The sequence below is a fragment of the Ambystoma mexicanum genome, chromosome 2q (assembly GCF_040938575.1).
Source record: "Ambystoma mexicanum isolate Mex_15411 chromosome 2q, UKY_AmexF1_1, whole genome shotgun sequence".
NCBI lineage: Eukaryota > Metazoa > Chordata > Amphibia > Caudata > Ambystomatidae > Ambystoma > Ambystoma mexicanum.
In genome coordinates, this window is record NC_090924.1 from 1,358,387,792 (window position 1) to 1,358,403,591 (window position 15,800).

The 15,800-nt window shown below is 44.3% G+C and overlaps 1 long non-coding RNA gene across 1 annotated transcript in view; it reads right to left on the reverse strand.

The window, feature by feature from the left end:
* The window catches only part of LOC138570164 (uncharacterized), a 279,291-nt gene that overhangs the window by 103,884 nt on the left and 159,607 nt on the right, over positions 1 to 15,800 (reverse strand). The gene's annotated exons all lie outside the window — the stretch shown is intronic.

Genomic DNA, 15,800 nt, shown 5'->3' on the forward strand with positions numbered 1-15,800 from the left:
GTTATATGAGGGGCAGCGTAAGTTATTGACGTGTTATTCTTTTATTGGGCAAAGGGGTATGTGGTGTAACGGCTGAAGAATGCTCTCCGTGAAACCCATACATATTGGCGCTTTAATTTACAGGTCCAAAGAAAGTCCAGATCTTTTTTAGGCCAGCACAGAGGTTGAAACAGTAGGCTTTCAGAACACTTGGAGTTCTGTAAAGCTGTGCCCTCTCCAAATGCAAGTCAAAGGAACAGAAGGGGGGAATCACTCACTGGAAGTCCACCTACTCACCCATTCAGCAGTGACCACCGTAAGTGGGGATGGAGAGGAGGATGCTGAGCCCAAGGTACATACTTCTTACCAGGGCTCCAGCTATGCAGCGTACTTGTCCATTTACAGTGCAGTAATTTTTAGTTTGGGCTATTGGGTGCCACATGCAACCATGGGTGTTGCTAGGTCTGGAAAAGATCCAGGGCTATGCTAATGTTAGGACTGTCGGGACTCTGGGCTAGCTAGCCATTTGGTTGTAGCCCCTGAGCTCCTATCCGGGGTTACAACCAAAAGACCCGGGGCTATAGACCTCTCAGCCCCCCTCTCCCTAGCAAAGCCTCTGCTTGTGACACCTATAAAACCGAAACATTTGCATTAGAGTACAGATAGGGAGAAATGGCATATGAGGAGGGACACACAGCTTGTAGGATTTGTATGGGTATTTTCCCACCCATTGATTGCTCATGCCATGCCAATCCATATGGCCATTCCGACTGAGTTCCTGCTCCTCCCTGCCCAAAACACTCCCTCATGGGAACTCTTTGAGCTTTCTTTAATCAAACCTAACCATCAAACGTTGCACTCAAGTGCTTGATAGTGTTTTTTGAAAGCAGTCTTCTGAGAGTTAATGATATGATCTAAGTCATTTATAACGTGCATGTACACAAGTGTTTAGGCGTGACAAGAGAGGGAGAGATTGGGAGAGGAGGAGAGACTGACTTGAGTTGCTTCCGGAACCTTAGGTGGTCCTGCTCAAGTTTGAGAGAGGCAGGGAGGCTGTTCCAGAGGGAGGCCCCTGCCGATGACGGAGATCTACCCCCCACTCTCTGCCTGCAGAAGTGTCTGACCCTCAGAGAGTTGGAGGTGGATGAGCTAAGGGCTTGAGAAGGAAGGTGCTTAGGAAGAGAGAGTTGGATGTAGTGTGTTCCCAGGCCCCAGAAAGCCTTGTGGACAATGCAGAGGGTCTTGAACTTGATCCTTGCAGCCCCCGGGAGCCAGTGGAGAGATACGATCCCTGGGCTTGAGGCCAAGGACAAGTCTTGCAGTTCTGTTCTGGATTAGCTGCAGAGGGTCGAAGAGTAGAGGCAGGCAGATTTAGAAAGAAGCTGTTGCAGTAGTCCATCCTGGAGAGAACCATGGCTCTGTAGACGGTGAGCTTCTGCAGGAAAGTGCGAAAAGGAAGAATACCTCTGAGGAGGTGCAGTTGGTAGTGTCACTTCTTAGAGACGTCTGAGATGTGAGGAGAGAAGGAGAGGGTGGAGTCGAAGATGACACCAAGGTTATTTGCTTTACAGTAAGGTGCAGGAGGGGGGGCCCAGTGTAGGCGGCCAGAGTGCCAGAGGGAAAGCAGGAGCAGGGGTCCCAATGAGAAGTATCTCAGTCTCAGCATTAAGGCAGAGCTTGTTGGAGGCACACCATTCCTGAATCGTGGATAGACAGTCAGGGATGAGCGAAAGACCAGAGTAGGCTGAGGGGAGCCTGAAGGAGAGCTGGTTGTCATCCACATAACACTGAAAGTTAGAACAGAAGATAGAGATGAGGTGGGCCAGAGGAGCCAAGTAATGGTTGAAGAGCTAGGCTGAGTGGTTAGAGCCCTGGGGCACACCACAAGTAGAGAGAAATGTGGGAGAGAGAAAGGACCCAAGTTGGACCTGGGAGGGTCGATCAGAGAGAAAAGAGCTCAACCATGCTAAGGCCTGACCTGTGATGTCCAGGTTGTCATGGAGACGATTGATTAGGATGGCATGGTTGACCGTATCAAAAACACAGGATAGATAGAGGAGAATGAGGACAGAAGGAAGATTAGAGTCGAGATTAGAGAGCAGGTCTTCAAAGGTGTTCAGGAGAACAGTTTCCGTGCTTCTGGCTGCTCTAACCCCAGACTGGTGGTTGTGGAGAAAACCAACAGATTCAGTATGGAGAGTAAGCCTTTTCCAGGAGTTTGCCCAGGAAATGAGTGATGAGATCGGGCGGTAGTTTGCAGTAGAGGAAGGATCAGCAGAGGGCTTCTTGAGGAGGGGGGTTCACAAGGGAGTGCTTGGGGGGCTGGGGGAGAAGGGTCCAGTGGCAAAAGAGAGATTGCAGAAATTGGCCAATGCTGGAGCAAGGGTGTTGATGTGGTCCTTGATGGTTCTGGAGGAGCAGGGGAGCACCTGCTTTGATGAGACTTTCATAGACCGGACTTGTCTAGAAACATTGTTGGGAGTGAACACAGGGAAAGGGGAGCAAGGAGGAGTGGGAGGGGGATCGGGAATGCCTTGTCAGCCATTTGCATCTGCAACTACCATGAGTTTTGATTAAAAGGAAGAAATACCGCTCACAAAATTGAAGTTCAAGGAATTTCTTTGGCTTCATATTTCAATCACAAGCACAGTTCGAACACTATTTACATGAATTAAGTTTTGATAACCAAGGAGTCGTTTTCATGGTGTGCGGTCCCAACCGACTGCTTATTAGCCTAGATCCCCTTTCTTTTGCCTACACTGTTGAGAGTCCCACACAGAGGCACTTTATTAGTGGGCTGGACCCTACTCACATATCCCTACATATGCGATTTGAATTTTGCTTTGAATTATTTGAAAAAGAATAAATAGAAAAGGTGGTGCCCGCTCTTCCACATAAATATCAGGAGGTGGAGAGCCTGCAGACCAGGCATTCAAAGGAGGAGTAAGCCTGCATAGGAATGATAGAAGCAGGGATCTACTCTGGGAAGATCAGGGCTACTCCACCTCCATGAAGGTTGATTCTGGGTTCGGAGAGGATCTTGTAGCCATCAAGGAGGAGAGTGTCGAAACTCATCACAGAGCTGGCCTTGAACCATGTCTGAGTGAGACCGAGGACATCCAGATAAAGTTCTTCGAGCAGTCCGCAGATGTCAGAGAAGTGTTTGACAGCAGAGCGAGAGTTGAGGGTAGCGACGTGGAGCAGATTGCCACATTTGAAAGACGTCTGTGGAGGGGTACAGGCAGGAGGTACGCCCTGCGGAGGTGTTAGAGTTGCCAGAGAGTGGGCAGAGGAGAAGGAGGAAGGAGATGGCAGAGTAGTCAGAGAGGAAGAAGAGGGTGCCAGAGAGGTGGCGGAAGAGGAAGGTTGCAGAGGAGCCAGAGAAGTGTTGGTAGGAGTAGCAGGAGAAGGAAGGATGTTGATAAGACGTGGGAAGCGTCTATCGAAAAGGGGGAGATTGGGCTCAGGGCTCTGGACCAAGACGGTGCCATTCAGATAGACAATAATGATGGTCTTGGATGAGTGGAAGGGCACCAGGAGGATCTCCCACCGAGTGCCATCATTAATTACTTACGTAACGCACTTACGCCCATTGGTCACTCTTAGGGTATAGTGGCATGTTGTCATCTGTACCTTTTTATACGGTTAAGTCTGTCCTGAGCGTCAAAATCAAAAAATCTATCAAAAAGTAATGGGAGAGGAGGAAAAAGGAGAGAGAACAGAGATCATATGTGGGGTCTATAGGCCTGAAGAGGGAACGACAAAGGATGTTTGTGAGGGTCTGTCTGGAGGAAGCACTGGTGTAGCTGTCAGTGATAGAGAGGCCTGGGTTGGAGACCAGGATGTCCCTTTTTGAGCTTCTTCCTACCAGACTTAGTGAGAAGGATAGGATAGGAGAAAGAATAGCAGCTAGAGAAGATAGGGGAGACTGAGAGCACCTGGAGGGGTTTGAGGTGGAGAGCAGGAGAAGGCAGCCCAAGCAGGAAGGTCTTGCGGGTGCGGGGGGGTTTGGGGGACACAAATTAGGGGCACACAAAGGGGGAAGGCACAACAGGAGAACGAGTACAGTGAGCACAGAAAACATAAAACGATGCTTGCAGTTGGAGGGGTGTGCGGGGCTAAAGGGAAGGAGACCATGCGATAATACAGTGGAGACCAGCTTGTGGGAGAAGAGGGAGAGTGAAAGTAGAAATGCAGTACAGTACACGCAGACACTAACCCTAGGGGACCAAGAGGAGTAAGAAGAGAAATGGAACAATGCCACAAATATACAATACAATAGTCACAAAACAGAGAATGAGAGGGGAATGCAAATGCAGTACAATATACGCAACACACTAGTAACACTTGGGGGTCCTAGATGAGAAGAGCAGGCACACAATACAATAGGTATACAAACTAGTCACAGCTAGGGGGACAAGAGGGTGCAGGAAGAGCGGGGAGAAAGGATCCAGAACGTCAGAAAGTGCACAAGGAGACGGGCAGGGAGGGGAAGCACGCACAACGCCGGGGAAATGGGGCCTGAGTTGCAAGGGGAAAGCGCACATGGAGACGGGCAGAGAGGTGAAGGACCCGCAAGGCTGGGAGACGCTGTGCCTGAGTTGCAGGGGGAAAGCGCACATGGAGATGGGAAGTGAGGGGGAAAGATGCGCATGGCCGGGGAGTTGCGAGGATTTCAGCAGTGCTACTCTACATCCCTGCACCTTCTTAGATTACGAACACGGATGGACAGAGTGTCGTCTGCGTTTGCAATCTCCGCCGCTACCCCTTTGCTGCCAAACACCTGCGTCGCTCAACACCGCAGCCCTGTCCTGCGAGAGATTTACCATAGAGGGGCCAATTCTCGGTTCTTAAAGGCTTGGAAGCGCAGACATAGCGTTGCATTCTATGTATCGTCGGGCAGTGTCTCATGCGCACCTGCATCGAATTATTTGGAGCTCTAAACCCGCTACTGATGTAATTGAAATGTCTTAACCAGGTCGGCTGTAAACCACAATTTGCAGGCACTGGGCATGTCCTTCAATTAAGTCACGTTAAAAACAAGCATTGGCAAAACCAACAGTTTTGGCTTGTGTATAAGTATGAGCATTTGATAGGCACTGCTAGTAGATGTGCAGGATTGCACCTGCTATGATCAATGACCAGTTAATACCACTACGGTAGTTCCTGACAAGTGCCTTTCCCATGCCCATGCAAAAGCCGAAACAAAATCAATCCTTTGTACTCCCACAATGCAGGTGCTCACCAATCATCTGAGTCTTATTGCACAGATGCAGTGGCAGAGGCGCTCAGAAAGGGCTACAGTCTGCTGCTATTTGTTGGCTCAATATACACTAATGAAAATGGATGAGCAGGGCTATTCCTGAATATAAATGAGCCAGGGAGTCGGCTATCTGCAAGCTAACTATACTTCAAGGGACACAATTTACATATCTATTCTGAGGTTCAACATTGGGTAATTCGTCTGGCACCTCCACAAAGGAGGGGCTGGGACCTTTGTGGCTTCCAAAACCAGAGATATCACAGGCACCAGGCCCCAAAGCAGCTGTCCTCAGCCCCTCACCTATGATCATTCTTTTCAGGAATGTTTAAAAAGATTATGTCCGAAGTCTGTGTTGACTTTGCAATGTCCTTACCACTTACTCAGATTTTATATATTCTCTCTATAGCACAGGCCGTACAATTAAAGCTCAGCAAGCCTCCACTCTGGGTCCTTGCTCCCCACAATTAACCTCTAGTGTTTGTTTTTAGTGCTGTTTGAAGAGCATAAGAAATGGAGATTGTTAATCTGCCTCACTCAGGGTCTGGCAGGTGCTACCTAGACTGCTACCGGTGTCTGTGGCAAGCAATCCTTTGCTTTCCATGGACACATCCAGACTCATTACACATGCACCATCCTGAGCTGTGGCCTTTTCCAGATCCATGCCCCACCATCAGAAGGTCATTAAGTAACTATGTTATGGACAATACCTTAATTTTTCAAACCCCTTGCATTGCTTCTGTTCCTCAACACAAGTGCTTGGGCTCCCAAGCCCGGCACACTCTTGGGTTTATAACTATTAACTCAAATTTAGAATTATTTATTTGACTAATCAATGCTATAGCAAGACACATACACAAAATTCAATTAGTCCTGTGCAGGATGGAATGTTTAGCCAATAAATTAATTCATCAACTTGCAGTATGGACATTGGGAGGTCTGATGTGTGGGGTATTTTGACCTGCTGACTAGTGTTACGCAAGATCTTTCTTGTACCACACCAGTTCTAGCCTACATGGATACTTGTTTGTGTTAACATTTTGCAGGTCTCTGTGACCACTCCTCTGTGATGTCTGAAAGAAAGCAAGAGCATGCTGTCAACTGGCAGGCAGACTCCTTGGTTCTTAGTATACGTCCACCTCAGAGTTGCTCCAGAGCCCCCGACCCCAAAACATCTTCACCAACAGGCTTAAATAGAAGACTACCACAGAGTGACTTCTAGGTAAATGTGAATAGCATGGTACATAAAACATTTCAGAAGGGGCACTCGACTGCAGGGAAGAGTACCATGAAAATGGTGCTTGACCAGCCCAAAATGTTCCCAGCTTAGGTTCAGTGGATTTTGTGAGCCCTGTTCAATGCACACAGTGTTCCTTTCTGTAGCCAGAAACTGAATTTTAATGTGTGCGAAAAAAATAATCACCCAGTGCAGCCTCATCTCGATCTGCCTAGGCCCATATCTGCTGAGCTCTACCTATAAAATGTCCCCTGCCTACTCCATTAAAGTCACTCAGACCCTACTACTTACCTTTTGACCACCACTATTAAAACAAGCCCCCCCCCCACCAAGGACAGAAACCTGAGACTCAGGTCTAGACTGCCCAGCATCTACGAAACTATAAGCACCCACCCCAATAATGCCAACAGACGTACTATCACCCAGTCTAAGAACTCTCCTCCAACAGTAATGCCGTCTACCCATACCAGTGATCAAACCCCCACTAAGATTCACACAACTCAAAATACCTTTTCACCTAAAACGTGTCTAATAGACAAACCTAACAGCTCCTTAACGCTATCAGGATCCCTCATCAACGCTAGATCAGCAGTAGCCCATGCTACTGAAATCACAGACATCCTAAATAATGATAACCTGAACTTACTAGCCATAACTGAGACCTGGCTACACAAGGCTGCAGGTCCAACTCTAATGTTAGCAGTGCCTGACAGTTACCAAATCCTTAGAGCTGACCGACCCAACGCCAGAGGTGGTGGCCTAGCTATCATTTTCAAATCTACCCACTCCATTAGACTTGCTGCATCAGCCTCCTACTCATCTTGCGAAGTACTCTCAGTCAAATGGCCCCTCTCTAATAACCGTACACTATCTATCCACCTGATATACAGACCCCCTGGGCCACTAGGTACTTTTGAAGATGACCTAACTAGCATTATAGCTAACAATACTAAAGACCACTCTCAAACTCTACTGATGGGAGATTTTAATCTTGGCTTCAATGATTCTGATAACAAACATGTTGAGTCAGTTGCAGCTTTGTTAAATGACCACGGTCTTAATCAGAAAGTCCTTTCCCCTACCCATACTAAAGGAAGAACCCTTGACTGGTTATCCAAACTGAACTGTAACATTAACATTACCGACATTGCCCCACAAACTTGGACAGATCATTATCTAATAACCTTCTCCACCACACTAGATCTTATCAGTCCTAAGATTAACAATATGGTACACCCCCTCCTGACCAGAAGTAAGAAGGATCCCCATTCTCCTCCCTGTTATCTCTGGCTCCGAAAGTAACAACCCTGACACTCTGGTAAATACCTTTAATGAGGCGATGACCAATGCACTGAACGCAATTGCTCCTGCCAAACTGCGCAAAGCTAAACAGGAAATTCACTTAAATGCTTGGTTCCCTCCCCATCTGAAATCTCTAAGATTACAAAAAAGAAAACTCCAATCCATTTGGCGCCATTCCGCCACTGAAAACAACAAAAATGTATTTAACTGAATTTTCCAAACTTTACAAAAAAGAAATAATCACAACCAAGAAGAACTCCTTCAATGACAGGATTGCGAAAGCTAACTCCAACACTAAAGAGTTATTCTCCATCCTTCGCGAACTGGAATCCCCAATTCAACCAATAGACAATGCCCCTAAAAACAAAGTATGGTGCACCAATATACATATACAAAATGCCCTATCAAACAAAATCTCAAAATTGCAACAAAAAAAGACACACTATCAACGTCTGATCAACAAATATCTCAACCTCTGGAGACTAGAACAACTACACCCTTCAGGTTCAAGACTATCTCTATAAAAGACACAGGGAAAAGAATACTCTTCCCTCAAACCTTCAAATTGCAAGGGCGATATTTGCCCAGCACAAATTATAAAGGACGCAGCCAGGGACCTGGCTCCCTTTATCTCTAAGCTCATAAATTCCTCCTTTAAATCTAACACGGTACCTGCCAACCTTAAAGAATCCTGGGTTCTCCCTTTACTTAAAAAACAAACCATGGATCCTACCATCCCTACCAACTATAGACCGATCACGACCGTGCCATTTTTACTCACAAATTTAGATAAAGCTGCCTACATACAAATTCAGGACTACCTGGAAGCAAATCACCTACTAGGCTCACGGCAATCTGGCTTCCGCCCCCTCCATGGCACGGAAACAGCTCTGCTAGACCTTAAGCCACAAATTGAGGAACTAAAGGACAATGGAAAAACAGCTCTGCTTCTCCTACTGGACTTGTCGGCAGCCTTCGATCTGGTGGATCATGCAGTCTTATGCAATCACCTTAAATCTGCTGCCAACTTCACTGGAGATGCCATTGCCTGGGTCCAATCCTTCTTAGCCAACCGTACTATGCGAGTCTTCTCCATCTCCGCATCTGCTGACCCCATCAAAATAACTTGCGGTGTCCCACAGGGATCCTGTGTCTCCCCTACCATGTACAATATCTTCACCAAGCCTTTGTTTGACAAGTTGGACAGACTAGGTGTCACCTACACAAATTATGCAGATGACACCCAGATCCTCATACCCCTTTCGGGCAACTTCGAGGCAGACCTAGCATTGGTGAACAAGATTTACACCCTCATTCAGGCATGGATGGCATCTCATGGCATCTGCCTGAATGACGATAAAACTGAGTTATTAATCCTAGGTTCTGAAGCAAACATCCAAATACTAACCCCAAACTACACATCTTTCAACATTGATAACAATCCTATCAAGGTGATGTCCATGGTTAAAACTCTTGGATTCTACTTGGACTCCTCTCTCACACTTAAAAAGCAAGTCAACTCCCTTGCCTCATCAACAACTTACACCTGTAAACTCATCCAGACCGTACCTCTCTAGGGCCAGCTACATCATTCTAGCCAATGCTTTGATTATGTCAAGACTAGACTACTGCAATGTCCTGTACTCAGGAGCCAATAAATATATCACAGATAAAATTCAAAGACTGCAGAACAATGCCTTGAGAGCAGCATTGGACATCCCTTATAGAGAGCATATTACTAAATTTAGAAAAGAGGTCAACTGGCTGAAGATAACTGATAGAATCCTCCTCAATACAGCTTCCCTTACTTCCAAATGCCTGAACAACCTAGCTCTCCCCTACCTTATGGAAACAATTACTAGGAGAATAGCCACCCGCCCTACTAGATCTGCTAACACATTTATGTTAGAGACTCCTATGTTCAAACGATCTACAGCGGGAGGTACTAGCTTCCCAGTTAAAGCTGCGCAATGCTGGAATAAGTTACCACTTGACCTTAGACTTGAACAACCTTACCCTAAATTTAGACATAAGGCACTTAATTGGCTGCGCACCAACGACACATAACCAGATCCACTTCCTCTCCTACTACACCCTGCCCCCACTCCACTTAACCTGCCTCTGAGAACTAATTCTGCACTCTAGGTAACTTTGCATGCATGAGCACCTAGAAAATTGTATATGCTTTATAACTACAAAATTATATGATGTAAATTTTATAAATGATTTGTATATATGTCCATACAGATAAACATGTTAGTGCCCTCTGATAATCTAAACTATGCTCTGTATTGTTTGCATGTCTGTATCTCTGTTGTACATATTTTATGTCAAGTACTGTAACTAAGCTTAAGACTTCTTGTGCATACTGCTGCGCCCGACTACCTAAGGGTTTAAGACCCAGAGGTCAGCACTTTGGTATAACATGTCCCACCATTAATCAGTAACTTATCCATTAGCTCGGCTGAACTGATACTTCTATAAGTATTTAGAGCATATGGAAAATATTCAATACACAACAAAAAACAAAATCAAATGTTAAGTACTCCTCATCATACACTTAGAAAAATACAATATATTACTGTGTGCGATTTAATGTTAAATGTGCATATTTCATAAACTTTCTCATAGTATAAGATAATGAAACATAAAAGACTACAGATTATGACTTTTCTTGCAATTTTGAATATATAGGCATCAATAAGGGTACAGAGCCATAAAAGAAATTGAGGAAAAATACATTTTAGTCCTATTTGATAATTGAGTGGAGAGAAAAAGAGATCAATCAAAATAAAGGGAAAGAAATCTGCGAGTGCCAGTATCTGAGGAGAACCTATCATAGGGTCCATCCAATCAAAAAAATGCTGTGTTAAACAATGCTGCATGGGTGGAGTTTATCAAGCATTTAAGGTCAACATGTAGGAACTAGTGATTATTTTTTAGAAATCTGCTGACAGAGGGAGCTTGTCTGATAGAGAAGATCTGATATAAGAGCTAATATGGAGGTCCACCTGGATGTACCTAATGGAGATCCTCCTTAAGAAGGCCTATTCAGAGGGAGCCTTCTGCAGAAGCCTTGAACAAGACTGAACCAGATTGACCAAGAACGATTTTAAAAGCAGGGTGGAGACTGGGACAGAGCTTACTTGCCGGTCTGTCTGGAACTGTTAATGTTCCTACCCATCTTATGCCTTTTAAAAGACCCCCCCCAAAAGTGAGTACAATAAACTCCTATGCATTCAGATATGTTATATTATTAAATGTATAACATGCACAAAGGGCCCGGAGGCATAAGGGTGCACACAGAACATATGACAAGACAACAACTAACGTACCGAGCACTCCAGGTCAGTGGTCAGAAGGAACTGCTATATATCGTACACTATCTAAGCAATATGTCCTAAGAATTAGTTACACCCATGATGGAAAATGGAAGTCTTTGAGGGGAATCCTTTAAAATCGATGACACTGAAAATACTATGCCCCAGAATGTATGATTGTACCCTACACATTATATGCTCCGACAGTAGCCAAATAAATTAAGTTTAAGCCCCGGATTTTCACTGGGACAATTTATGCATGGATTTGTGCACACGTTTTCAGGAATTGTTAGTTCTTGACCTGTAGAAACCATAGTTTACATACAGAGAAATCCTAAGTAGAGCTATACCCAATAAAGTGAAATAGGAAGGAGGTTAGTTTATCCACTTTATTCCCAGGATAATTATGTAAATTTAAGTAATGTCAATCTTCTAAATAAAATGACACAGAAAAGGACTCTGCCTTAAGCGGACTCCCATGCCAAGTAAAATTAAGTGTTAATTCATTTGCTACCTCAAAGTTGTACTCTTGTTTGACTTTTTACATGAATCAAGATTTTGTGCTGTCCAAAATAAATGCTTCTATCCTAAACACAAGCCTGTAGACTAAATAACCCAACATGCAATACCCTGTATTTTATATACATACCCAAACTAGAAACCAACATTATCCTACATCTACATTAGAATTACTCTTAGAATAAGAAAGTTATATGTGAATCCAGTGCTTTTCACACGACAGTACGTGGAAATGGTGTTACAAAAAATTAAGTGAAATATAGGATATATATTTACCTAATTTATTTCTAACCATCATCGATCGGTGTTGGGATTGGATAAAAATGTATATAATCATTTTCCCCGATGCCAATACTGATCGATGGTCTTACAGAAAATTACGTGAATTATATATTGTAAATGACTGCCTAGAATATTTGTTATATTTGAAATGTAATGATAAGCAGTGATAATTTGAATGGTCACATTGAAGAAGGTTGTATATTTTGACTCAAAAAGATATTCAGACATTGTTTTTTTATGAATGAGGTTTGTGTCCTGTATATTAAAAGTTATTGGGATAATACCAGGCAGGTCTTGTTTTTCTTCTGTAGTCAAACTGCCTGTATTTGTTTGGTATATTGTAGGTGTCTTCCCCAGAATCCAACATTGGGGGTTCACCTTTAATTATTTTGATATATTATTTGAAATAAAACGGATAAATCAGATGAAGAAAATAGCCTTTTTCTTGTCCCTGACCTTTGAGTGAGTGTCGTGGAAGGGGGTGTTCGCTCAGGAGACGTGTCACTGTACAACAAATCTTCACAATAGATATATTTCATAGATAGTCACAACACCAGAATATGGGTCAATGAATGTAAAATATGAAGGGAAAATGATGTTCCTTTTTTAGAACAATTGTGCTGTATTAATAATTTGTTGATCATCTAGCGCCCACGAAACAAGTTATTTCCCCTCTGACCTCCCTCTGTGAGAAACCTGAGGGTATTCCCCCACCTCCCCCCCTCCCAGAAGATTTTGGGAATCCATTATTCAGGTGGACCGGGAAGAACTGGCTCTCTTATCCCAACCCTGAAGGCAGACTAGCAGGGAAAGATCACCTGGGTAGGGGAGCCCAGAGTTATGCTCGGGGGAATGCCCAAAGGGAGATGCAGTATTGAACCGGGGAAGAAAAGGAGGACAATGTGCCTGAGGCCTTTGCGGGCAATAATACATTTACCCACCTTCCTCCCGTTGAATCTATCTTACCCAAATCTCCCCTCCCCTCCGTATGTAACAAATCCCTTAGGATCCCACACCCAACTGCATTCAGAGACCCCCTCTCTCAGCATCTCTGCTTTCCTGTTCCCTATCTGAATACTCCCAATCATTATTCTTCATGTCCCTCTGGATATTCTGTCCCGAACAGCCAGTATACAGCATTGACAGCACACTACCATTCCCATAATCCCCCCTGTTCAGATGACGATAAAAATTCTGGTCATTCTTGATCATTCCACAACCCCTACTAACCACCTAGTAAGAACTATAATCCCGTAAATTAACACCTTATTTCCATCCTACCCTGAAGGATACTGAAACCCTACAGCCCCCACCCCCCCGTGTCCTACCTAAACACTTCTTTACACCTTGTAACAGACCATGGCCTAATATGAAATCTGTTTACCTGACATGTCTCAACCCAAGGGTCAGGCAGAGTCAGGCAAGTAACCTGAATCACACACACCTGACGGCCCTTTCCTTTCCCCACAGGGATAAAGGGTGGAGCAAGAGAGCACACTGAGAAAGGCATACCGCACGACGAGACAACTATCCAGGCCCGGCAGTTCAAAAGGAGGATAAAGGTGCAAAGTAAAAGAAGTTCAAATAACTGTAGGATTTAAAAGGGGGATACCAGCTGCAGAAGGGGGCTGGCACCATGTGGGTGCTGCTCCTAGAAACCCTGGTCCATCCATCTGAGTAAAAACTACAGATACCAGAAGGCTGTAGGAGAGGTGCCAACATAGGTCAAAGTGGTCATACAGGAGATCAAGCGAAATCCCTGTACAGTCAAAAGCCTTTGACCTAAGCACTATAAAAAAAAAAGCAAGGGAAGTGAATCCCGCCACATGAGAAAGCAAGGGAAGTGAATCCTGTAAATGTGAATGTGAAGTTGGCATGAGTGAACCCGGAAGAAGGATGCTGACATGGAAGGGCAAAGTCTAAAGTCCTAAGAAACAGTGTGTTGACAAAAGTGAACCCGGTCGAGAGATGTCCACTTGAACGGTTTAGAAAGCCATTAAGATCATTAAAAGCTGGAAAAGCCATAGTGAACCCGGTGGAGGGAGGCTGAAAGCAAAGAGGGGTCTGCGCCCAGAAGATGGGGACCCAGGGGTGAAGCCAGCACCCAAGAAATGCATAGAACAGAACTTTGTGTTTTTGAAAGCCTATCAGGCCCTCGGAACCAGGAGACTCAACCACCCAAGGCCTTGATATTGATAGGAACTGTTTTAGGATCCAAGCCTGCAGAGGGAGATCCAGGGGTGAAAACCTATCACCCAACACAGCGAAAAGCAGGGGTCCGCGCCCTGAAGAGAAGGAGCCTGGGGGTGAAGAATCCTCACCCTAAGTAAAACCAGCAAGCAAACTTTAATTTTGTTGAAGGAACATTTTCTTATTTGATCACGTTCGGCCCTCGTAGGAAAGAGACTTTGAAAGTGGCAGAGACTTGGCCAACGATGCTCCTGATACATTGGAATAGAACTGTCGACTCGTGCTGGGAAAGCTTGAGTGTTTGCTGTGCTCCAAGATCCCATTTTACCCCATGCTCAAAACATGGGGAAGGGAGATCCAAGCTAATGCATCCTGACACATTGTTTGTGAACACTTCTTTCCTTTCTTGAGAACTATCCCACACCCTTTTTGTATTAGTTGTAAGGTTTGGCACGCTATGACTGCTTTATTTTTATTTGATGGTTGACGCTTGCTCCCATCTTAGATTTAGGTTTATATTAGGCGTTTTTGAAACTTGCAAACTGTTTAATAAACACCATTGAACTGTGATCACTGCCTCTGTTTTTACTGTTGCCACCATGAGTTCCTAACACCTCTCATTCTCTGCTTTATTCTGTTTGTATCTTTTGTCTATTACCCCTCTAATTTAGAGTGGAAACTAACGTTCTTTTTTTTAATCCTGATGCAGGATGACTGATGTAGTAATCGAGGAACTGTACTCTGCTTTGAGGGCCATGTGGGTATGTAACATTATCAAGTAATGTGTTATCCTACTTTACATTTAAATTCTCAAATGGAAAGCCAGGATTGAATAAAGGGAACCTTTGTGACAATGAGCAGATTAGCAGCTATGCTACCACATTCGTAAAACGGAATCAAACCTGTCATTCGTTTTTTCAAGAGAGTGCTTTGGCTCTCTTACATAGTTCTTGCAGAAGTATGCAGATGGGTCTTGGAGTCAATTTTTCATGATGTATAACGATGGAAATATGGCGAACGCTCTGTAATAAAAACCCAGTAGTTTTTGTAGAAGCTTGTGTAACCGTGTGAGTGAGTTGATGAGTCATATTATAAATGTTGCTTATAAGAGCTTCTTTTATTTCCATGCTGCCTGACACAGTGGTGATTTGTCCTATTTTGTGCTGCTTTACAATGTGGTTAAAGAATGTAATAACAAGACTCTGGATCCATAACAAACAGCGTCTCTGTAATGCAGTGTGTGCCTTTCTTTGAGCCATTGCATCATAAAAGCAGTATTTTAGGGGCACCATTTTGGATCAGCAGCAAGAATCAACAATGTTTTTACATGTGTGCCTATTAAATTATTTGTAGTCGGGGCGGGATTCCTTGTTTGACAAGTTTTAGCTGTTGGATATAATGCTACAGCATGGTGACTAAATCGCAACGTTATATTATAGGAGCATTATCGCTGTTAACGTGTTGGCTTTGAGCTGTGGCATGTAATGCAACAACCATAATTGTGAAAGACTTTCTGCATTATATTATAGGTGAACACTTTTGTTTACAGATTATTTTGTCAAGCTAGTACAATTCTTTGTTGCTCAACATATTACCCAGGGGACAGATGCAGACTTATGGCCCTCCAAGTCACTGGAGTTATGAAGTACGACCTGGTTCTGGTTGTTTCATCAGACCGGAATTAAAGCAGGTTGCATATCGTCATTCTCTG